Source organism: Canis lupus, chromosome 17 (assembly GCF_048164855.1).
Source record: "Canis lupus baileyi chromosome 17, mCanLup2.hap1, whole genome shotgun sequence".
Classification (NCBI taxonomy): Eukaryota; Metazoa; Chordata; class Mammalia; order Carnivora; family Canidae; genus Canis; species Canis lupus.
This window is the reverse complement of record NC_132854.1, coordinates 6032408-6056344: the sequence shown is the minus strand read 5'-3', so window position 1 is coordinate 6056344 and position 23937 is coordinate 6032408. Positions and strand designations below refer to the sequence as shown.

The window sequence follows — 23937 nt, the reverse complement described above, 5'->3', positions numbered from 1 at the left end:
CGACATGGTTTATAGTAGTGAAAACATTAGGAGCGATTTGAATTTTGATCAGTAAAGGATAATTAAATATGCTCACACCAAATGCCATTCAAAACATATTGCTAAGGTTTAAAAAGGTAATTGCCAAACTAGATACAGTCTATGAAATCATCTAAGTTAAGAAATTATGTACCTCTTTGTGTATTTGTACACAACATACATATATACAAATCTGAAGTAATATGCCTCAAACTCTTAATGGTCCTTTCTGAATATTTAAAGTATGGAAGACATTTCAGGACAAACTTGGAGTGAGAAAGAAACAGGAGGAATAGAAGACCCAGCCTGGGGTGGTAAAGCAAACAGAGCAGGACAAAGGCACCACCCTAGTAAAGCTAAGTAAAACCAAGAAGACTCAAGCCCCCAGTGTTCCCCGCACTTTTTGTGCATTCCCAGCACCACCACCACCACCTTTCTCTGTGCCCTGTGTCTTGATGTTCTGAAAGGCTGAGCCTGTGGACTTCCTGTAAGCTTCGGGAAATGGGAGGCACTTGTGGGAAATTGGAGATCAAGACAAGAGAGGTCAGGGTGTCTCTTCCCTACTTCCTTCCTGTTTGATGCTGTGTCTCATCAAATAACAACAACAACAACAAAAAATTGGACTTGGTAAGGAGAGATTTTATTTGGAAGAATTACTGTGGAGGGCTGGGGGGCCAGGGACCATGGGAATGAGGAGAATGTCATGACCATAACATCTACAAGTATCTCCAGAGTGAGGCAAATAGGGGTATTCTTTGATAAAGAGAGACAAACAAGGCTAGAAAGAGCCTGGTGTGGGGAAGTGGGTGGAAGGGGAGCACAATCAGATTGTACATCAAAGAATATTTTACTCTGAGGCCAGCCTGTTCTCAGGAGGTATTGTCAACTGGCTCAGGCTGAGCATGGGCCAAAGTTCAGGCACCTGGAGGCAGAAAAGAAGCTTTACCAAAGTCTGAGTAGCAAGCATTTTGTTCCCACTGGTCAGTGGGGAGAAGCGGCTCAACTAATCATTTATGAAGCCAAGAATGGTGCTCGTGAGGACCGGCACCTGGTCTTGTCCTAGGCTGACAAAGTAGGCCTTCCTGAGTCCTATCTCTTCACATGAGAAAGGGCAGTTCCTTGCAGGAAACCATTTCCCGGAACACAAACACTGGGAAATTACCTTCTCTGTGGCCCAGGATCACAGGGCCTGGGTGAAGTTCAAGATGGCAGATGTCTGGCAGCGTCACTTAGTACCACCACATCTCTGCAACCAGAGCTGGGTCAGGGGGCCTCCACCACAGCTCTAGATCACCAAGGCTCAGCCAACATAATTCTTCACCTTGCCTCCGTGGACCTAGAGATTGGGAGGCCTTCCACGGGGGCTGGTTACTGGGTCCCTAACACCTCTGTCAGCTCCCTTAATTCACTCTGTAACTGTCTTTCATGAAGACCTCCTCATTTGCCGTGTGTTTCTTCCCGGGGCCTGCTGCAGCCCTGGTGCTTGGTAATAACCACTGACGTAATTGACTTCACTTTCCATCTCTTGACATAAAGTTTCTTTTGGGGAGGACAATAGGTTACTGGAGAAATGAGGTAGAAGTTGAGGTGTCAATATAGAGAAGGGGTCACACCTGAACTAACATTGTTTCATTTATTCTCAAAAACTCCCTAAAATCTCATAACCAGATCATGGTTCATCCATTGTGAAAGGGCCCTAATTAGCTTTCTGCATAAATACAATACTTAATCCTGAGTTAGTCGCATCAACAAGTGTGTATGAGGCGCCTGGAGGAGGCACTCATAGTTAAAAGCATAAAAATCAATGAACAAATCAGGTAAAGGCCTTAGGAGTCCCTCAGTCCAGGAATGGAAAGGTTTATGGTTGCTGTTCAGTGAAACACCCCACTCCTGGCCAATGCCAAGAAGGGAGAAATTGGAAGCTACACCTTTAGCTTCCCTGCCTCTTCCTTCCTCTCTGTCAAATAAGGTCTCCAAATTAGTTGTTAATAGGGAAAGTATGGAAATAAAGGAATTTGAAAATCCATCCTGACCTACAAGGTTATAGATTTCTGAAACACTTCAGTTTTGTTGGGGTTTTTTTTATTCTTTCTTTCTTTCTTTCTTTCTTTCTTTCTTTCTTTCTTTCTTTCTTTTTCTTTCTTTCTTTCTTTCTTTCTTTCTTTCTTTCTTTCTTTCTTTTTCTTTCTCTTTCTTTCTTTCTTTCTTTCTTTCTTTCTTTCTTTCTTTCAGAGAGAGAACAGAGACGGAGAAGGAGAAGCAGACTCCCCACTGAACAGGGAGCCTGATGCAGAGCTTGGTTCCAGGAACCCGGGATCATGACCTAAGCCAGAGGTGGATGCTTAACAGACTAAACCACCCAGGTGGGCCTGAAACACTTCAGTCTTGAACACCAAGAGCTGAATCTTTTCTTAGCTGTTTCCTCTGCACCCCCTTGAGAACAAACCTCCATCTAAGCAGAGGGTGACTTGGGTGATATAGATTTGGGTCTTCTTCCTCTATGGCAGAAGACAAGAGCTCATTGGAGGGTTTTTAAATATCACCATCCTTATATATCCATGCAAAGCACAGCATCTGAATGGGAAACATGAAGCACAGTATTCAGACATGCCTCAACCATAGAATAGAGGGCAGCGATGGGCAGGATGCAGGAAGCTCATCTTCACGTGTGATGCCGGGAACGTTTTGTTGCGATTAATTAAGACACAAGAAGGTGCAGCCCTAACACATAACAGAATTACAATCCCAGTTACCAGCCAGCAATTACATGTACAAAGCTATCTCAGCAAAGGCTTGTGTGGTGGTGGCCATAAACCAACAAGAATTACCCATACTGAGTAGATGCAAAACAGTTAGACAGCAAAGCACCATAAACCTAATGTCACATGGCAAGATGCTTCAAGAAGCTTGAAAATGAGACAGCTTCGTGGCCTTTGAACACACAGCCCCCTGCAATGAGATTCCCAATCAGTACTGGAAAGTGTTTGCATTCAAAGAGAGCATGAGATTCATGTCTCTCCACCTGGCGAGGTGGTCATCTGCCACAGGGAAAAAAGGAATAGAAGAACAGCAATAGAAACTCTGTTTATTAAGTCTCAGAGTTATGACAAAGAGTTTCTGTGTCTTAAGATTGGACTTAAATCCTTGAAAACAAGGCAGAAAATAACGTTTGCTGTGACACAGAGAAGAAACCAGTGTGAAGTCAGAAAAAAAAAAGAGAAACACAGAACTTTTTGTCCAAACTCTGAAAGGTCTGATAATCGTGAAACATGTATTTCAAGAAATGTGCTCCTGCCCAACGTGCCATCCATATGTGATCTTCCCCCATCCCCCTGACTTGCTAGAAACCAAGGACCTATTTTATCAGGTTGAACTGTCAATGGATTTTTGGCAGGTTCACTGTGAGACAGACTTCTGGTTCACAAATATACGAAAGCAGTCTGGAAGAATGGCTCATGCAGATCATCAGGGTCGGGGCGGTGTGCCTGTGAGGGACCTCCACATAGACACATCAGCTTCCAAGAGATCCTTCTTGGTGGAGGTAGGATGCAGAAAGGACACACAAGCCCCATCACCTCACCTGGGACACAGGCTGCTCCAGCCGTCTACGCGGATACCTCCAAAGTAGACAACGCAAGATCAACACAGAAGCACAAGGATGAAAATGGGGAAGTGAACATGGGACACAACCCCACTAGGGCCATCTAAGAGCTGCTTCCATACCCATGCAACAAGAGCGGGTTTTAGTTAACACAAGATTCACAAGGCAATTATGCCATAAATTATGTATAATTTTCTTCAAGTATTTGTACATGATTTAGCTCTTGAAAACCGCTCTGGAGCTCTCTGTGGCTCATGCCAGAACATAAATTCAGTTCTGCTCAACTAATCCTTTTGTTTTCCTTATAAACCTCAAGTTAGAAGAACCCGGTTGAATATTACAAAAAAAGAGTTGCCTCAACTTCTGGCACTGTCCTGGGGTCCAGATTAAAAAGACAAAGCAGAGAGAATGGGCTTTCTTTGGGACTGTCCCTGTTTATGACCAGCACCTCTTTCACCAGCACATAGACTTTCAGGAAAGGAGAAACAGAATCAAATTTACGTATACATTCTTTAAAAGGATATAATGAATATTCGAGCTACTAACTCTGCCACCAGTCATTAATTTCCTTTAGCTATTTAATTTCAGGTAGGACCTCCTAAAAAGTTCAGATCCATAAATAACCCCAAAGTGAAGAACACTAAATCAGAATGCATAGCTATAGTATCATCTGTGTATGATTAGAAATTGGGCAAAACAACTGCTCTTAGCAAATTTCTGAATAATACAATCTGAAGGATCTGATCACTGTATGCTCATTTCACGAGAGAATAGGATCGCGAATCAGAAGAACTGGTGCTGAAATGTAAAGGCCGAGGGAGTGTTGTTTTCCATTACAGAATTGTTTTCCTTGTATTTTAAACAATGAACATGTCCAATATTCCCATCACCCATGACTGTTTTATTTTATAAACTGCAGAAGGAAATTATTCATATGACCTGACGTCAACCTGGCCAGAGAATGTCACTCTTTTAAGGGTTATTGAAGTATTTTTGATTCGTGGTTGTGCATCAGGCCGTACCTTAATACAAATGCATGAGGGGTGTATCATTTGAAAACAGTTCTGAGGCATTGACTTAATGATCTAATCACACTTTCTGTCATTATTATGAAGAACTAACACTTGTCAAGTAATGGAATTAAGTTCACATAGAAATGCTCATATATTTAATGGCTAATTTGGAAGAATATGGTTTTAAAATGCAAAATTCATTTCACAAAGGACTGTGGAGTAATTATGTTCATGAATATAGCACTTTAATCAGAGAGACACATAGGAGAGTTTTAAACATTAAAAATTTTAGGAGCACACACTCAAAAAAAAGCCATCTGTTTTAATGCACCTGCCCACCGTTTGGCTGGTTTCGATCCCACATTTCCTGCTGTTTCAGGGTTTCTTCCCATCCACTTTTTTCCAAGAAGCAAATCCAAGCAGCTCCTGAATTCATCGAAGAACCTCAGTACCACCTACCTGGTGGCAGTTTCTCATGTGTTATGTCATCCACAGGTAAACTGATCCCCAGCCCAAGTCCTGCTTCCTCCTTCACATCCTTTCTCACCCAATATGTGAGGCTCACTCAGATGCTGAGTCTCTCTGTTTCATGTAAGGGGATGGGAGTAACATGTAAAGGGATACTCTTTTATGCTTCAAGGTCACAAAGGTCGGAGGTAAGGGACAAAGGGGAACCCTGGGAACAATGGTGTGCTGTAGCTGACTCACATCTGTGACTCACAGGAGCCAACTGGTGAATGCTCAGGAATTTTTGCAATCAGTCTGTTCAACCACTGTACCTTGAAGTTGGCCATGACGGGACTATTTAGAATATTTTCCCCATGGAAATCCGCAGGCACCACAATCAGCTACAATTGGAGGGGAGGGGGAACAGTTGTTAAACATTGACCAGCATACCACTACACCGAAGAAACAGCAATTATCGAATGTCTACTCTCTAGTATGTGCCACTTTCATTTAAAAAAAAAAAAAAAATTGTGCTGAATTCTCACATCGACACTGGCAGGCACTGTTACAGCCTTTTTTTTTTTTTTTTTTTTTTTTTTTTTTCCAGAGAAGCAAATTGAAGCTCAGAGACAGAACGTGCCAGAATTTAAACTACTGCCTAAAGGGTAACCTCCATTTCCTTCAAACTTTACTCCCAAAGGATTTTAGGATGGGGAGAAATCTTAAATGTTCTCTGGTCCTATCAGCCAGGCACATGGATCTGCATTATTATCAACCCAAGGATGGCTATGCTGCCTAAGCCTGAGCACGTCCAGCGATAGAAAATGCATGACCTCAGACCACTTGTGCTTTGAATGCTCCTATTCTTCGAAAGTACTTCCTTATTTTGAATAGAAAATTCACTTTTGCCTCCAACTGTCAGTTCTGGTTGTAGAGAACTTGAGAATGGTAGAAGCTCTCTTGGCTTTTATAAGCCTAGCTTCCTAGGAGACCCTGGGAACAGAACAAAACCAAAATACATTTGTCTCAGCTTTGCATTTCGCTTTTTACATGCATCTGCCATCCACCCTGCAAACACTTGCGGGTCGGCTGTCAGCGATATTCACCAGACTATGCCCTGGATATACAAAGAGGAATAAGATAGCTCCTGGTCTTATGATGCTCATGGCCCTAGATCCCTAGCACTTAGAGTGTGGGATGGAGGCCAGTAGTTGCTGCACCAGCAGGCTGGTAGAAATGCAGAGTCCTAGGTCCCTTGCAGATCTCCACACCTGCAAAAACAAAATTGACATTTTAATAGGATCTCCAAGTTGGGGGCACCTGGGTGGCCCAGTCGGTTAAGCATTGCTTTCAGCTCATGTCATGATCTCAGGGTCCTGAGATTGAGCCCCACAGCAGGCTCCCTGCTCAGCAGGAAGTCTGCTTATCCTTCTCCCTCTGCTTCTACCTCTCCCCTTTGTTCATGTTCTCTCTCTCTCTCTCAAGTAAATAAAATCTTTAAAAAAAAAGATCTCCAAGTGATTCTTTTGCCTCTTAAATGTTGAGAAGTCTCAGCTGGGCAGAACTGATGACTTACCTCTCTAAAACAATGTGGTTCATTATTTATATTTTAATGAGGTCTTTTTCTTAGGACCTAGGAAGCACCTACATCCTTCTGGAGCTGGTGGTCTTTATCTACATCATTCTCTTCCTGTTTTGAAGATGGTTTTTAAAAGGTAGCAAAGTTGTCCCACAAATGTTTCGTCTCAAGCTCACATCATTTGTCCGAGTTCATGGACACTTTTTAATGACTATCATAAAAAGCACCTAAAGTGCTATGATTCCAATATATTATGTGTGGATCGTGTTGTATTTTTATAGCTGGATTTGATTGCATGTGTATGTTTCTCTGCAGCCTGCACTCAGAGATCACACTTCACTTTTCCTTAGAGGATGTCCTGCAGGGAAGGACACTGCAAATGGGGAAATTCTATTCTTCATCACAGACACTGTCAGCATTTGCTTACGGGAACCACAGCAAGACCGCTTCCAGAGTCAAGAGAGAAACCGATTTTTTTTTTCTCCCCATGAGTTACTAGACATATTTATCTCGTTTTTGAAGAAACGGCCTTTGACCTAGGAGTCCACCCCCTAAGGGGTCAGAAGTCTTTTCCGTCTGTGATGGTTTACTTAATACAGAAACAAGGAAATAGCAAAATAACATCCACAATAAATACATACTGAAAGCAGGATGGGGTTAGAGGTGATATTTTAATGTGTGGCCTTTCAGGACATATTAAGTGTACAGATTTGCTTGCAAACTTAAGAGATCACAAAGGAACCACCCTTCGGGATACACACATTGCTGTACAAAACATATCTGCTTTCAAACTTCTTCAATGCACACACACACACAGGATAAAAACCAATATTCTCAATGCCAATCATACGCACATGCACTTTCCTCGGGGAAGCATTTTTGTTGCTAGGGTAACTTGATACATACTAATTAAATTATTCCCAAAAAGGAAGTACAACATGACAACATTTTTCATAAGAAATGTTCAGAAAATAAGTCATTCTAAATGACTAAATTTTCAGCCACCTATATATCCCACACTACTTCTTTTTGGATTGTTTTTATCCTAGGCACTTTCTTTCCTCCTCTGAATGCTTCAAGTAGACAAAACACAATTTACTAATAGTAACATCAAGTCTTTGCATTCGCTATGTGCGTTAGTCTGCAAGGGCTGCCATGAATACAATACAGCACAGATTGGTGGCTTCAAACAGCACAAGTGTATCTTCTCACAGTTCTGGAAGCTGGAAGTTCAAGATTGTGGTGCCGGCAGGGTGGATTTATCCTGTCTTCTCAGTTTGGCTTGTGGATGCTCACTCTCTTGCTGCCCCTTCACATGGCTGCCCCTCTGTGCATGTCATCCTCTTCCCATAAGGACACCAGGTCCACCCTAATGGCTTCATTTTAACTCTAATAACCTCTTCAAAGTCCCTGCTCCTAAAAATGGTGACATTTTGAGGTACTGGGGGTTAGGACTTCAGCATATGGATCTTGGGGGACACAGTTCAGTCTATCATGCTCTGTTGGGCACTTCTTCCATGCTCCACACGTGGTAACTCATTTCACTCTCAGCTATCACATGAGGCCAATGAAGCCAGCCTGCATCTTACAGAAAGGAAATGGGGGCCCTACAGTTATAAAACTGACCCCTCATGGATAGGCCAGAAGTCTGTCCTGGAGGTGACCCTCTCTGTCCGGAGGCTGAGCTGACTTTGCTCTTTATTCAGAGCATCAGCATGTTTGTAAATGATTGTGCTCTGTACTGAAGAGAACAGCTTACTTGCTCCCATACGAAAGAATTCCAGAAAACTGAGCTTTTGTGGCCTCTTGCCAAAATGTTTATTGTTTTTCTGTCTCCTCCCTCAATGTGATCTGTTCATGCTATTGTCTGCATAGGGCCCCCTCTAGGCTGTGTGGGAGCTGCCTCGTTGTCCCCTGAAGCCCACCGTAGCCTTGTCCTCCATCCTCCTTCCCCAGTGACATCACATGGGCAACCTGAACCCGCCACGGTGGGAATCTTTACACAATGAAAATTGGCAAATACTACAAATCGAGATTGTTTTTTGCTAGAATACAATTACATTTTTGGTGGGAGAGCCAGCATTTGAGCACACAATTGCCTATACTGTACCCTATACCATTTCTCCTTATAATTTGTTCATAAGAAATATGATGAATCTCTATCTTGAAAGTGTTATTTATTTTGTTAATTTATTTAGTCATTTAATGCATGAGCTTTGTGACTTTTAATGTTTCTTTTTAGAGATCGTTTTTCTTACCTCACTTGTTAGTAAAAATATACAAATATCCATGGTGCCGCTACTAAAATGTTATAATGTGTTTATTAAATGCTATTTAACTACATTTTATTAAATAAATGATCACCTGGATGTCATTGGTGTACAAAGTTTTTGTATAAAACTTTACATGGTGTATCCACATACAAGTACATATGTACAAAAACATGGGACATCTCAAATTCAATTGCTAATTTTTAGTTAGTGTAAAGCTGCATTGCTGAATATATATCTAAATCAATGATATCAGAATTACTGATGTAAATTTTTTATTGCACATAAGTGTCATGAATTTCTTCCTTTAGTCTTTGGTGATATACATTGATTGCTCTGTTAGTAAAGCAAGCACGTGCTGATCACTGACATTCTTTGGGGTAAATGTGCATTGCTAGAGGAAGAACACAAGGCCTCCTGTGGATGTGTTCCAGAAGGGCACTGGAGCCCTTCCCTTTGGCATCAGTAGGTTAAAGTTTTTAAATATATTTTTAGATGGAGAGTCCCTCCCATTCTCATTCTCATGCTAAGTCTCGGCTCCTTCCCCACCCTATGTTCTGTGGGACTTGGCAGCTCTCACCTTCCTCCAGGGATGAGACAGCTCAGAGTGACCTGGCTCAGTATGGTTCGCCACTACAGCCACTGATTCCATGCACATGGCCTTATGAGTTGCCAGTCACTGCTCTCAGCCCCACACAGAGGAGCCCAACTGCCCACCAGTCTGCCTGCCTGCATTTCATCAACACTCACTGGATTCAAAGTGCTCATATTTAATAAAGCCAGCCCTCAAATAAAAATGAAAAACTGAACTCAAACATCTAAGTCTGTAATAAGAAGGACAGAATGTCCAACTCTTTAGTTTGTATTACAAACCTACCAAATGTCCAGGTAGGCAGGAAAGAGGCCAGTTTCTCTCTCTGCCACCTTTCAGGATTCCACCGGCAGGCACGTTTGCCGAGGAACTGCTCTGTGCCAGGCTCTACGTCACTTCACTTGGTCCCCAGTACAAGTGCATGAGGCAGAGATTAAATTTTCAACTCAAGGATGTAGAAACTGAAGCACACACGAATTAAAGTACTAGTTCAGGTTCACCACCCTAATGAGCGGCAGGGCCAGGATCCAAGCCGAGGATTACCTCATTCCAGAACCTGACCTCCCTCCACCAGTCATGCAACCTGGGATTCTGGACTCAGCAGTAGAATTTGGGAACTGGAAGGTCATCAAGTCCAAGATCTTGGGTGTCCAGAGAAATAAGAAGTTTGGAAGGAAAAGTCCATGGGGACACGATGAAATGAATCTCTCTCCTTGCACCTTTGAAGAGACAACGGTTTCCTGCTCTGTCATTGCCCCACTGTGAACCTCAGTGGAGTCCTGCTCTATATTCTTTTTACTCATTTGTAAACAAGATTCATTCTTACCCCCAACCTGCTTCACGGGTGGTACAGATGAAGTATATAATGTCTGTAACAGTCTTTGAGAACATCAAAGACAGCTCTGTATAAATACTATATTATTATACACGTTCCCATAGGAAGCATCTCCAGGACCCTTTGATCCATAAATATTTCATTGACTCAGCGCAGCCAAAGCCATCTTAGACTCTGAGGCATCATAAGGTAATTGACCACAGAGAGAGTTCAAAAAGGAATGCATTCTGCATCTGCATCAGAGCTCTCTCTCTTAACTCTTTAATCTCAACTTGCTTGTTTTAAAAAATAATTTAATATCAGTTTTTATAGTTTCCGTTTTCGAGTAAGCATGTACTAGCACATGGTTCCAAGTCCCAGGAGAGCACAAGGAGGATGGGTGCTGACACATTCAAAAGAAAAAAAACAAACAAACTATTCCTACTTTTTAAGAGGGAATAAACTAAAGTATTCAGGTCTCTCCCCTCAGAGATAACATTGGATGCTTCTAGATCTATTTTTCCTGCATTTATAGCTTTTTGGATTTCATTTCATTCCTGAAAGAAAGGCAACAAATGGACTTTTCACTTTTAAATTTATTTCACTTTTAAATTTATTTCATGAAGAAATAAATTTAAATTATATCAAATTTGTTGTTCTTTTCTTTATGTCATCTCTTGGATGCCTTAATTTAAAAAAAATAATGAAATATGGTGTAAAATATGTTCTCTTTAATCAAATTCACCTTTATTTATTATGAACCTAGAAACACCCTTCATCCTCTAACTCAGAAGGAACCCCAAGACAAAGCAGTTGGTGATTTTTTTAAAGATGAATATTCTTCAGCAAAATCTATACATTTTAGTGAACATATTTAAATGCAAAGCATAGGCAAAATCACCAAATATTAAAGAAAATTTTCAGAATTTTAGAGTAATACTGTAATGAAAGGTCAGAAATACTCTGAACAAACATAAATGTCTGCAATCCCAGGAAAAAGAGCATAACTAAAAGCTATAATTAGTTGGCTTCATCATTTAAGTTCAACCATTTCTTTAGCTGCTACTCTTCTGACTCAAAAGGGAAAAAATCAACAACAAAAAAAATAAGGCACAAGACCTTAGAAGGGTGAGTTCATTCGCCTAAAGGTCACATCAGTGGGTGTTAGAGCTCTGCTTTGTAGCAAATATGGACTGATGCTTGTAAAGTAGTGTTAATCATCATGATCATCAAAAAGAAGAAAAAGGAGAAGAAAAAAAGAACAAAAAGAAAAAGAAGAAAAGGTTCATTTGACACACATCTTTCATACGGTATTCTATTAGACCAACACAGCCACTGGAGATACAGATTTGTTTTGATCTTCATTCTTCGGTAAGCGCCCCAACCCTTGTTGGGCTCCTGTTTTACTCCAGGAACAACTGCTCTTTGTTTCCCAAGCCAGGATGCCCGACTTACAACTGTTTGCTTCCATGTCTGCTCACAGATATACCACCAGTTTGTTACTACTGAAAGGATCATGCTCAAGTCCATGATAACACTTGATGACATGGGTGAAATTTCACATGTAATTCACAAGTCACTCAGATAGATTCGAATGCGTGTATTTAGTAACATCCAACAGTTTTGTGAAATAATGCCTCCTCCGGGATACAGAAATTCTTCTTCGTGTTCTCATAGCTCTCATCTTGGACCATCGCCAGTATAAAGAATAGTCATATGTTCATCAAAACTTACATATACCAGACACATCAAATCTTGTCATTTTTATTAGTCCCTAAAACACATTCATTCATTCATTCATTGCACAAATAACTAGTGAGCATCTGTGAAGAATCCGACAATGTTCTTGGTGATGGAGAAATAATGCAGAACATATACCTACCTTCCTGGAGAGGGCATGGATCATTAGCAAGTAAACAAGTACTCAGTAATACAAATTCAGAGAGTTGCATTGTTTATGAAAGAGTATGTTGACTATGCTATTTTTTATGTAAAAAAGGAGAAAATTAAGAATAAATATTTACATTTTCTTGTATAATTATGTAAAATTCTAGAAGTTTACCCAAATGAATGCATGGTTAGGTAAGGAGATGGCACAGGGGTGCCTAAAAGATAGGTACAAGGGAGGTCGTCAACTATTCACCTACACATATCCACTATTCACCACACAAAATTTTATATTTATATAGCTATAAAGAAAAGAGAGAGAGAGAAAGGACTCAGGGAGGAAAGCTGAGACTAACCATGGGTGAATGATGGTGATATGGTTAATGGAGATACAGTTTCCCAGGAAAAAGCAATTTGAAGTACAGGGTGGGGCAGAGAGAAAACGCAAGGATACTTTCTTGCATTTGCCCAGAGGGATGGTTAATTTTGTATGTCAATTTGACTGGGCTAAGGGACACCCAGATAGCTGGTAAAACATTTTTCTGGTTATGTCTGTGAGGATGTTTCCAAAAGAGATTAGAATTTGATTTAGTAGCCTAAATAAAGAAGATTGTTCTTACCAAAGTAGTTGGGCATCACCCAACCCCACTGAAGGCTTGATTCAAACAAAAAAAGCAGAAAAGGGCAAGTCTGGTCTTTGAGCTGGAACCTCCATGTCCTCTGCTCTTTAGGCAGGTGCCCTAGTTCTCAGATGTGCCCCGAGTCACACCACCTGTGTCCCCGGTCTGTGGCTTGCAGACAGTAGACAATGAGACTTCTCAGCCTCCATAATCGTGTGAGCCATTTCCTATGGTAAACCTCCTGTTAGAGTTCTCTCTCCATATCCTATTGGTTCTGTTTTTCTGGAGAACCCTAACAGTTTGAGATGCCTAGTGTACTTCCAGACAGCTGATGAACAGGCGGGGGGCTATACTAATCTCATGTTCAGGGCTGGGCTCCAGACTGGGGCTAAATGTCAGCAGTGCACAGTTGGGACTATGTAGAGAAGGAAGAGGGGTCTTGAAGCAATCTGTAGGAAGCAAGCATGAAAAGGAAAGGCAACCCCAAAGGGGACCTGGATATAGCTGGTGTCAGAGGACAGTGCGAGAAGAAAGGTGTCCCCAGGGTAAAGGGAAACACCATGTCTTAAGAAGGAAAGTCTGGTCTACCATGTCAGACATGTCTAAGATGTCAAACCAGAGGAGGAGCAAGAATTGATGGCTGGACTTCTCGTGATGCTCACTGGTGATTCTGGCAAGAGTTGCCTTAGAGAAGGTGGCGGGGAAAGCCCCCCGGCAGAATGAATTTATTAAGGGAAAGATGGGAAGTAAGGATCCGTGACAGTGAGCAGACACCACCGAACAAGCTCTCTAAAGGGATTTCAGGTTAAGAAAGAGTTGTTTTTTCATCTGATGGGTGTCACCACATGTCTGTGTACTGACAGGAATAACACGGAGGGGGAGGGATAAGAGTGTGCAAACAGCCTGAAATCCTCAATTTGAACAAAATCATTTTTAAGATGTTGCTTCATAAATTTCCAACTGAAAGTTATGTGTACCCAATATATTGCACTAGAGAAATACTCTGCTATGGGTTTAATTATCTATTTGTCATGGCCTAAAACAGCACAACCTCAAGCTCTTTCAAAATTAACGATTCTGTGCAGAAGCAGCTATTCATTTTCGAATTCTCAATTTAATTAAGGTCATTACAGCTATTTCAATAATATAATTTTCATTTGCTTTTAATACATCCCAACATTTTTCTTTCTTTGAAATTGGATGACCTTTCAAAGTATATCCTCTAACATACACCGTGGGCATGATGGATCAGCTATGGCTGTCAAAATCCTTTACCTAAAACCAAAGGTATTCATCTTAGTTTGGCTTTTATAATAGTCATTTAAAAAAATCATTCTTTCAGAGAAGGAACACAAGAAATGCAAAAACAAGAAAAACACAATATCTTTTCATAGGAAAATCATAACCTAAAAACGGGGGTTAAACTATATGCATAAATCACTCAAATATGTTATGTGTTGAGCCCTTTTTTTAAGATTTTATTTATTTCTCCATGAGAGGCACAGAGAAGGAGGAAGGACAGAGGGAGAAGCAGGCTCCCCATAGGGAGCCCAATGCAGGACTCGATTCCAGGACCCCGGACCTGGGATCATGACCTAAGCCAAAGGCAGACGCTCAACCATGAGCCACCCAGGTGCCCCATGTGCTAAGTTCTGTAAAGGAGGTGAAAAACACTCCTGGGACCTGGGGGTGCAGGAGCATCACTTTCCACCCAGTGTGCTAAAGAATAATGGGGCAGTGTGTGCCCCGGAAGGAAACAGAGGGTGCTTGCAAGGAAGGGAACTGGAGAAGACTGCTTACAGAGGGAGCTCTGTAAATAGAGGTGTCAGGTGGGAAACCACAACCAGCCAGAGCTAGTAGCAATAGGAGCCGTTACCATCCCAGCCCCAAGGGACAAGTGCTCACTCAAAGTGATGGAGCAGATGGACTCCTACAGAGAAACAGCATTAGTTAAAGGACACAACCAGGTAGAAATGACCTGACAGCAGGACCAAGGACAGAATTCCCTGGCTTCTTCCTCCTTCTCCCTCCAACATCCCACCAGCGTTCCCCACAGGCCTCCCCAACTAAAAGCAGCAGCCTAGGACCTGTGCATGCAGCACAGACAGCATCCTGAGACACAGAGAAAGAAAAGTGGAAGAGAGATGGAACACAAGAGGCTGTGCAGGAGGTGACCCGAGATCTGAGATCTGAAAGTGAACAGAGATGAGGTGTGCTCCTCCATGCCCGAGTCATGGGCAGACCAAATGTGGAAAAGTGTCGACAAGAAGCATGGTGCGCTGTCCGTGGTGACTACATGCCTGGATCGAGGAGGAAACGAGAATAGGAAATAGGATTCCGAGGATTTGGGCAGGGCAGTATACCGCGCTCAGGGCTTCAGTTTGATTTAGTAGAAAGTGAAAAATAGCTGAAAGTCACTAATGACCAGGGAAGCAAAGAGAAAAGGAGAAAAGCCAGGTAGAGAAAACAGGGAGAAGTATTTCTCTCTGTAGAATGTTCTCATTAAAATAATTTTTATCTGGGCAACACTTTAAGTGAATTTCCCAGAATAGCAGAGATTGAGCTACTGCCAGAATATTTCCATTACCATCAGCATGATAAGTAAGAAATATTTTGAGGAAATAAAATGACTGTATCCTTGGAAATGGCAAAATGTACTCTAGAACTTGACCAGACACAGAACCCACGTCATCACTTCACAGAAAAGGTGCGGCTGCTGTGGACAACAGGTTGGCAGTGACTCAAAAGGTTAAACAGAGAATGACCACAGGACCCAGGAGTTTTACTCCCAAGTATGTACCCCCAAAAACTGAAAGCAAAGACTCCAATAGGCTGGTGAGCTTGCGTGTTCGTGGCAGCATCATTCACAACAGCCAAAAGGTAGAAAGAGTCCAAGTGTCCATCATCAGAGGAATAAATAAAATGTGATAGGTCCATGCAATGGAATATTACTCAGCCATAAGGAGCATGAAATTTTGATATAAGCTACAACATGAATGCATCTTAAGAACACTATGCTTAGTGACTTAAATCAGACACAGAGGGACAAATATTTGATGATGTCACTTACATGCAGTACCCAAACAGGCAAATCCAGAAAGAAAGTAGAACAGAGGTTATGAGAAGCATGGGAGAAAATTTTAATTGTTTAATGGGTACAGAGTTTCTATTTGGGGCTATGATAAAGTTTGGGATATAAATGGTGGTGATGGTTATACAACATTATGCATGTATTTTATTCCATTGAATTGTACAAACAGTTAAAGTGATAAATATTATGCTATTTATACTTTTCCACAATTAAAAAAAATACTGATCCCCACACAACAGCAAATATTTGCAATATTTATTTTTGCAATATATATGAGCAACAAATACCTGGACGCTCTATTTGCATAATATTACACGAGTATTCCAAATTTTTCCTCTTGATGGGAGTCGCATCAAAGAGAATGAATCCCTCTGTCTGACGGTTTGTCCTCACTTTTATAGCACCCCTTAAGTTACCATCCCTGCTAATGAAGGATATGGCAGGTCCAGTCATCCAGAGTGAGGTCTGGAACTCCACTAATAATGCTACTGTGGAGCAGATGCACTGCTCTTATGCCACCATTAACAAAACACAAACACACACACACACACACACACACACACACACACACACGGAGCAGGGACAGGGGTGGGGGCGGGGGAACTCCTTTCTTATTCTGAGAAGCCATTCTGAGAGACCAATTCACATGGAAGTGAAGACCTAGTTGTACAAACTGTGGTAATTTTGCAAACCATACACTGCCTGGGCTTCCGTTAAGGAAATACCATGATTTTTAACGTTATAGAAGAAAACCACAGAAGAATCATTCAGATGCAAATGACTCATTCTGAGCCATTCACCAATGGAAGGCTTCTTGAAAAGTGCACAAGTTGAGTTGTTTGTTTAGTTGTTTTGAGTTGGTTTTGTGTGTGTGTTTTGTTTTTTGTTTTTTGTTTTTTTTTCTTTTTGGTCTATTTTACTTTAATCAGAGTAAAAGAAATAACAGAGAAAGAAAAAGGGAGTGTGTGGGGGGGAATTAGCGGTGCAGTTCCAAACTTTTACAAGTGTCTCTTTGGCATTACAAGCCCCCTGGAAGGCACAGTTCCGAGGAGGGAGCTGGGGGGGGGTGGGGAGGGCATGGGGGGGCACAGCAGCGCTCCTGAGTCAGGACAATGGGAAATCACTCACCAAAAAGCAGAAACCTAATTTAATAGAACCGCTATTACTTCTCTTGCACGTTTAAAATCTTTCCTTAATCTTTCAGCAAGATTCATTTCTCATCTACACGAATAATAAATGTACAACTTGCACATTCAAGACAAAACTTAAAAGACTGACGGTATGTTTATGTCCCAAAAAGTGCATTTTTTCTATTCATTAAGTTTCCTTGCAAAAAGTACCTCAAAAGCATCTGCTATTTTCTGTTGAGATAAATGAGAAGCAAAGGTAACTTTGCTTCAAACCTGCCTACACAATGACAAAGGTCGCTTCATCAAACAATGAGAGACAATTTCACAAAGGTATAAACTGATACATTTTTAGTTTTCTTTTGTAAATACTGAGGTTTTTAAGAGGTAAAAACTCCCCCAATATCTATAAACAGGAAACAGTCTTCCAAATACTACCTTGTCTCACTTTTAGTCATCATAAAGCAAATCTCAGCGTATTAACACTGATGCTGTAGAGGAGTATTTACAGCAATAAAATGTTGTCTCGTTGTAAAAATGACTAAAAGGAAGCCCTTGAGATTAAATGCTGGTGTTGTCTTCTTACCCAAACCCACACTGGATCCTGTAACATCACTGAACTTTGCCTGGGTTTGAAATAGTCACTGACAAGCAAGATTCTCAGGGTCCTGGTGAATTTCTTGCCCCAATGCTTTGGCTCCCCCATTGACTCCGCTACAGGCAGCCTCCTGCCGTGATCAAAAACCGTGAGCTCTTTGGAGACCGGGGCCCACATCAGCATGCTGGGGGCCTCAGGATAAAGAACCCCCAAGTCCCCAGAGGCCAGGCTGGGTGTGATTTAAACTCCACCTTCTGAGGCAGATCTGCAAGTCTGCAGAAATATCGGGCGAGTGCCCTTCTCACCCCCTTGTGCCAATACCCGGGTCCTGTGTGTTGGGACAGAAGTCGGAAGACAGGCCATCCTGTGTGCGGTTCAGATGTGTTCATCTAAGCAATAATTTTTTAGTGTCCAACTTTAAGATTCTACCCTGCGTTCCCTTCTTCTTTTTCCTTTTCGATTCCTAACTGATGAAATAGATCTCCTGAATGACTTATCATCGGTACAGAAAGGACTATCTTTGCCATCAAATGGGCAACAGAAGCAGGAAAGCTGACTCTGCGGGAAGTCCTGGGGGGACCCGAAATGCCATGGTCTTTCAGGTAGCAATACTCTGGCCTTTTGGATACAATGGATCTAAGAATATGCAGGAAAAGACTTTTTAAAGAAAAAAAAATAGGCTTCTTTTTTACATGGGCACTTTGTTTTTTGGGTGTCTTCTAATTTCTCAAACAAGATTAAATTTCAAAGACAGTTATTAAATGCATAAGCGACGGGCAGCCCGGGTGGCTCAGTGGTTTAGCGCTGCCTTCAGCCCAGGGCCTGATCCTAGAGACCTGAGATCGAGTCCTGCATCCGGCTCCCTGCAGGGAGCCTGCTTCTCCCTCTGCCTGTGTCTCTGCCTCTCTCTGTGTCTCTCATGAATAAACAAATATTTTTAAAAATAAATAAATAAATAAAATGCATAAGTGAGATTATGCCCCCACCTAACCTATCATTTATTAGTTCACATTCCTCTGACATCTCTTCCCACCACATCAGCACCTGTGATGACGCAACCACCACCTTCCAAAACGGAAATGATTATTGTACTGGAAACCATCATGCTCATAATTTCTGATTAGATTGCTCAAATCATTCTTTAATGATTACTCTGGCATTAAAATCTAGCATATTTTCCTTTTCAGTTCACTATTTTATAGGTATTGATTGCAATTATCTGAGCTCTGGCGAAATGTGGTAAGCCAGCTCCATATTCCTGTTTTATATTTACTTATTATTCTTTTTTAAAAAAGATTTATTTATTTATTCATGAGAGACTCAGAGAGAGAGAGAGGCAGAGACACAGGCAGAGGGAGAAGCAGGCTCCCGGCAGGGGACTCCATCCCAGGTGTCCAGGATCACACCCTGGGCGGAAGGCGGCGCTAGACCGCTGAGCCACCCGGGCTGCCCTACTTATTATTCTTATTAGAAGTCCGTGCCTTTTTAAATGGGCAAAATGAGAGATATTACACATTCCAATCAAGTCTGTTCTTTTCCTGACCTCCTAAATATATATGAATATATAAATATTCATTGCATCCTTGTTTATTTTCTAAAGCTTTCCATCAATGTTAGTGATAATTATATAATTAAATTTGGGAGCTAGAGACATCTTTTATAATGGAGTTTACCACTCATATTTTAACATAAGAGAGATGTGACCCCAAATCTGCGATTGCGTTTCCTTTACATAATTGGAAAATGTTATTTTAACTTACCTACCTTTTTTTACTCAAAATGTTGTCAGATTATTTTCTGGAGTGCCTAGGTGGTTCAGTTGGTTAAACATCTGACTCTTGATTTCCAACCTGGTCATGGTCTCAAGGTCCTGGGATGGAGCCCCGCTGGCTCAGCACAGTCTTCTTGGGAGTCTGTCTCTCTTTATGCTCCTCCCTCTGCTCTCTCTTCCTCTCTCTCTCAAATAAATATCCTAAAAAGATATATTAAAATTATTTTCTAGCTCAAATAATCTATATACTTATACACTTGTTATTTATAGGAAACAAAATGTAATGATGTCATTTTCATGCTTTGCCTAAAGCTAGGATATTCTGAATATCCCTCAAAAAATACCATCAAATGTTCATTTCCATTTTCCCTCTATCCTAATAGCACCAATAAATACCACCTTAAAAAGTCGTAAAGCAATTTATATCCATTTTTCTATTACTCTATTTATTGCATATAGCTACTTTTAGCAGAAATATCCATGTCAAAATGAGTGCAAAGACACACCAACAAAAATTCCTTTCACTTCCTAATGCTATGAAGAATCACCTCATTTTTATACATCCCTCCAGTTAAAATAATGTCTCGTACTTACCTTTCACTTAAACTGACTGCCCCCAACAGGCATTTACTGATCTGAAACATAAATTGATCTAAATGTTGGTGCAAAAAAATCCACATCCATTACCAGAATGTCAACACACTAACTGTCTCTGATGTAATTTAAAAGGAGAAATCTGCAAAAGAAAGAACTGGATTTTTCCCCCTTCATATTTAGCATTACTATAATCTCTCATCTCATTCTTTTGTTATTCCCCCCTGAAACATCCAAGTCGCTGTTGAGACTTTCAGGCATAGTCTTCAGCTTGGATCTGTATCCTCAGCTCATTTTGAGGATTAATTCTGTAAATCTGCACCAGAGCCCCATGTACACGGTGGATTGAGTCTCATCTCAGTGGGAATATTCTTTCATTGGGGCGAGTACATTTTGAGCTTTGGCATAAGACCTTGAAGGACCGTTGGAGAGAAATGTTCATCTAAACTGATATTTGAGTTGGACGTTCCAAAATTACCATCCTTTTCATAATAACTTTATAAAAGAAGGAATTCCTTGAAGAAACATAATTACGTAACTCTAAGTAGAACCACACAAAACTTCTCAGGATCTTTACTCTTTCCTGTCAGTGTGTATTTTTAACAAGCTTTAACCAAAAATACATGGAGAACTGGAAAATCTTATTAGTGAAAGAACCATTTACCTTTAGATGACATTTGAAACTTGAACACCCACAGTGTTGACAGAGGGTTCTTTAAAATGCAGAGGGTGAGGCGAGTAAATAGAACATGGCAGAACCAAGGGGAATTGAGCAGCATGTGCTCCTCTTTATTTATTAAAATGTTTTTGGGCCTGTGAAGTCGTATCTTTTGAATCCATTTAATGTTGTCTGATATCATATGACCTGACAGTCAAAGAAAAACATGAAAGCTGCACAGAGCTCATATTCTCAAAGAACCAGAGAGGCAAGTTTTAAATCATATTTTTATCCTAATAAATTTGGTAGAAGTAAAAGTAGAAAATTAACAATAAAAAAAAAGAAGTATACCTGTAATTGACCACGGTCCTCTCATGCACGTTCAAGGGTTTGACCATTGAAGCTGAGGTAGACTTGAAGACCATGTGCCTCATCCAGGTCTATGCCATTGCTATTCGAGTTTTGAAAATTCGAGAAGCCTAAACAGGAGAGGCTTCACTTAAAGTTTACACCGACCACCAATCCTGCCTGTAAGTGTAGTCCTCTGTGGATTTCCTTCTCTCTTACCTATACTGTCTGGTCTCTCCTTCAGCTACAGCTCCTGCCCTGTGATTATATATAAACTCGAGCCTCCCCATTTATTAAAGACAAGAAAAACAAAAGGCAAACATGTTTTTAAAATGCCCTGAAGGTTACACAGGAACCCGATACAACAGAATGCTCTGGAATAGAGGGACTGAGCCACCCAACAGCACATGTGGAAAGGAGATTTTTCACCCTATTCCTTTTGGATCTGCCGGATCATGTGAATGTATTACCTGTTATAAATGTAAATAAATATTTTTATGGGAAGATTCCTGGAGCCCACCCTAGGCTGACTGGAACAGAATCTGTCAAGTGGGGCCCCGGAATATTCACAAGAACTAGCTCACCAGGTAAACTTGATGTATAAGCACATAAACAAGGAAGGGTTGAGAGTATAAACACAGATGGCCCGGCACTGAGAGGCCCTGTGTGTCAGGTAATACAAAGAATGCTGAAAAACCACCACTGCCAGAAAGAACCTCCCTTGCCAGCCTGCTCTGATATCTGAAATTCTTCTGTGAGACACTCCGTCTCCAATTTGTCCTTGTAGAACTGTGACGCCGGGTGGCGTGCAGAGAGAATTCCTGCCTTCAGCAGTCTCACCTTACAATCTATTCACTGCTGGTTCCCAACTGGCAAGAACTCTTCCTCGAAGAGACGGGATCTAGATACGCTCCACACATCACCACCCTCATATGCCCATTGTGACCCCCTTTGATGCCCATTTGTCACCAAAATGATTTTCATGAAGGTCACCATGGACTCTTCCACAGCCATGTGCAAGGACTTTTCTCATTCCTAAGTCCATAGACTCCATCCTTCTTGAAACTCTCTCTTCCTGGGAATGAAGTGATATGATATTCTGCTGTCCTGAGTCTCCTCTTACTATAATGTGTATTTCTCTGAACCCAGATCTCTTCTTTGTCATCCCTACCCATCATTCCTGGGTCCCCTCTGCATCTTCACGCAGTCACCTCATACCTAAGTATTTCCTATGCTGTGCTCTCCCACCTAGATGTATACTTTCTTCTCCTGGCTCTCCCACGCCCCACACTGAGCATCTCATCTCCCTGCCTGAAGTCTTACCGAAACCACCGTGTCCATAGCTGTATCTACTAGCTGTAGGCCAGGCACTTGCCTAAATATTTTGCAAACATGAACTCATTTAGGGATGAAGGAACTGAGGTACCTACCAGCTCAGTTACTTTATTCAGATCACATTGCTATTTTATGGTGAATGAGATTCAGACCTCGGGCAGCCAGTTCAGAGCCACATTCTCAACAATCATGACATGTTGCTTCTCAGCATCAGTTTGATATTCATCAGCAAAGCTTCGATCTGATCACTTCCTGGTCAAAAACTTTTGATGTGCCCTTGTTGAATATTGAAATGTTTAAAAACGCATAATTGGGAACTTAAGACTAGAAATTGATCTTATCTCAACTTCATTTTACAGCCATGTCTCCAGCTATTATTCCCTTCCACACTTTGGAAGAGAGTATTCCAACGAGTAAATAAATTATTCCTGATGTCAAATTACAGTTTAAACTTTTTCCCTCTGGTTTCAACTTTTCTTTGTACCTATCAAAATTTTACCAGAAGTCTGTCTATAGTCCAAAACTTTGGTATGTATAGGAAAAAAGAAAAATTCAAACCAGAAGTAACAGAGACCACATTTAGCCTCTTACCTGAAACAACCAGCAAACCAGAAATATATGTATGAAAAAAAAATTTCAAGCATTGAACATTAGACAACAAAGACAGTGATGCCAAAGACACAAAAGGGATGAGTCCTATCATCACCCCAGTGCACTTCCAGCCGAAAGTTTCCAAGCTGAGCCACCAGAAGGGAAATCCCAGGCTGAATCTGGCAGTTGCTAGGAGTTGAGGAGACAGAGTTGGGAAAGGTCTGGAGGTGTGGGGGTGCTCTAGTTTGCAGGGTGGAGTATCACTGAGCTATAGGACAACTTCAAGAGTTCTAATACAAGTGTAATTGGAGTCCCCAGTAGGAGAAGAGGGAAGAAGGAGAAAGAAAGAAATAACCAAGGATTTACAAACCAGAACTTTTCAAAATTTGGTGAAAACTATGCACCCACACATCCAAGAAGTTCAACAAGCTCCAAGAAAACGAAACATGAAGAAAACTATACAAAAACGCACCAAAATCAAATCACCCCAAACCAATGAAAAAACACAAAACTGATCCAAAATAAAGCAGGAAATGAGCAAAAGAAAAACAAAGAGCAGGTGAGACAGAGAGAAAACAAAAGCAACATGGAAGATAGAAACCCAATCATATAATACATATATATATATGTAATGGTGTAAATGCACCATGTAAATGCAATCATTGTCAAATTAGATTTTTAAAAAACCCAAGATCCAACTATAACTGCCTTCAACAAACCCACTTGAAATATAAAACACACATAGGTTAAAAGTAAATAGGTAGAGGAAGATATATCATGCTAACAGTATCAAAAGAAAGCGGGAATGCCTACATTAACAATCAGACAAAGCAAAGCAAATTATTAGAGATTTTAAGTCATTCTTATATTTGATGAAAACTTTAAACTGACTCATCTAAGAAGTTCAACAAATCCCTAGAGGAAAGAAAGATGAAGGAAAGTACACAAAGGCACATCAAAATCAAATTGCAATTCTTCATTCC

The 23937-nt window shown here is 41.0% G+C and overlaps 1 long non-coding RNA gene across 1 annotated transcript; it reads right to left on the bottom strand.

Moving 5' to 3' along the window:
• Positions 1 to 5695: 5695 nt before the first annotated feature.
• On the bottom strand, positions 5696 to 21252 carry LOC140608283 (uncharacterized). The gene is made up of 3 exons (XR_012010306.1): positions 21032 to 21252; positions 19422 to 19629; positions 5696 to 6350 (listed from the first exon to the last, which is right to left on the bottom strand). It is a non-coding gene; the product is annotated as an uncharacterized lncRNA (long non-coding RNA).
• Between the last annotated feature and the right edge of the window lie 2685 nt (positions 21253 to 23937).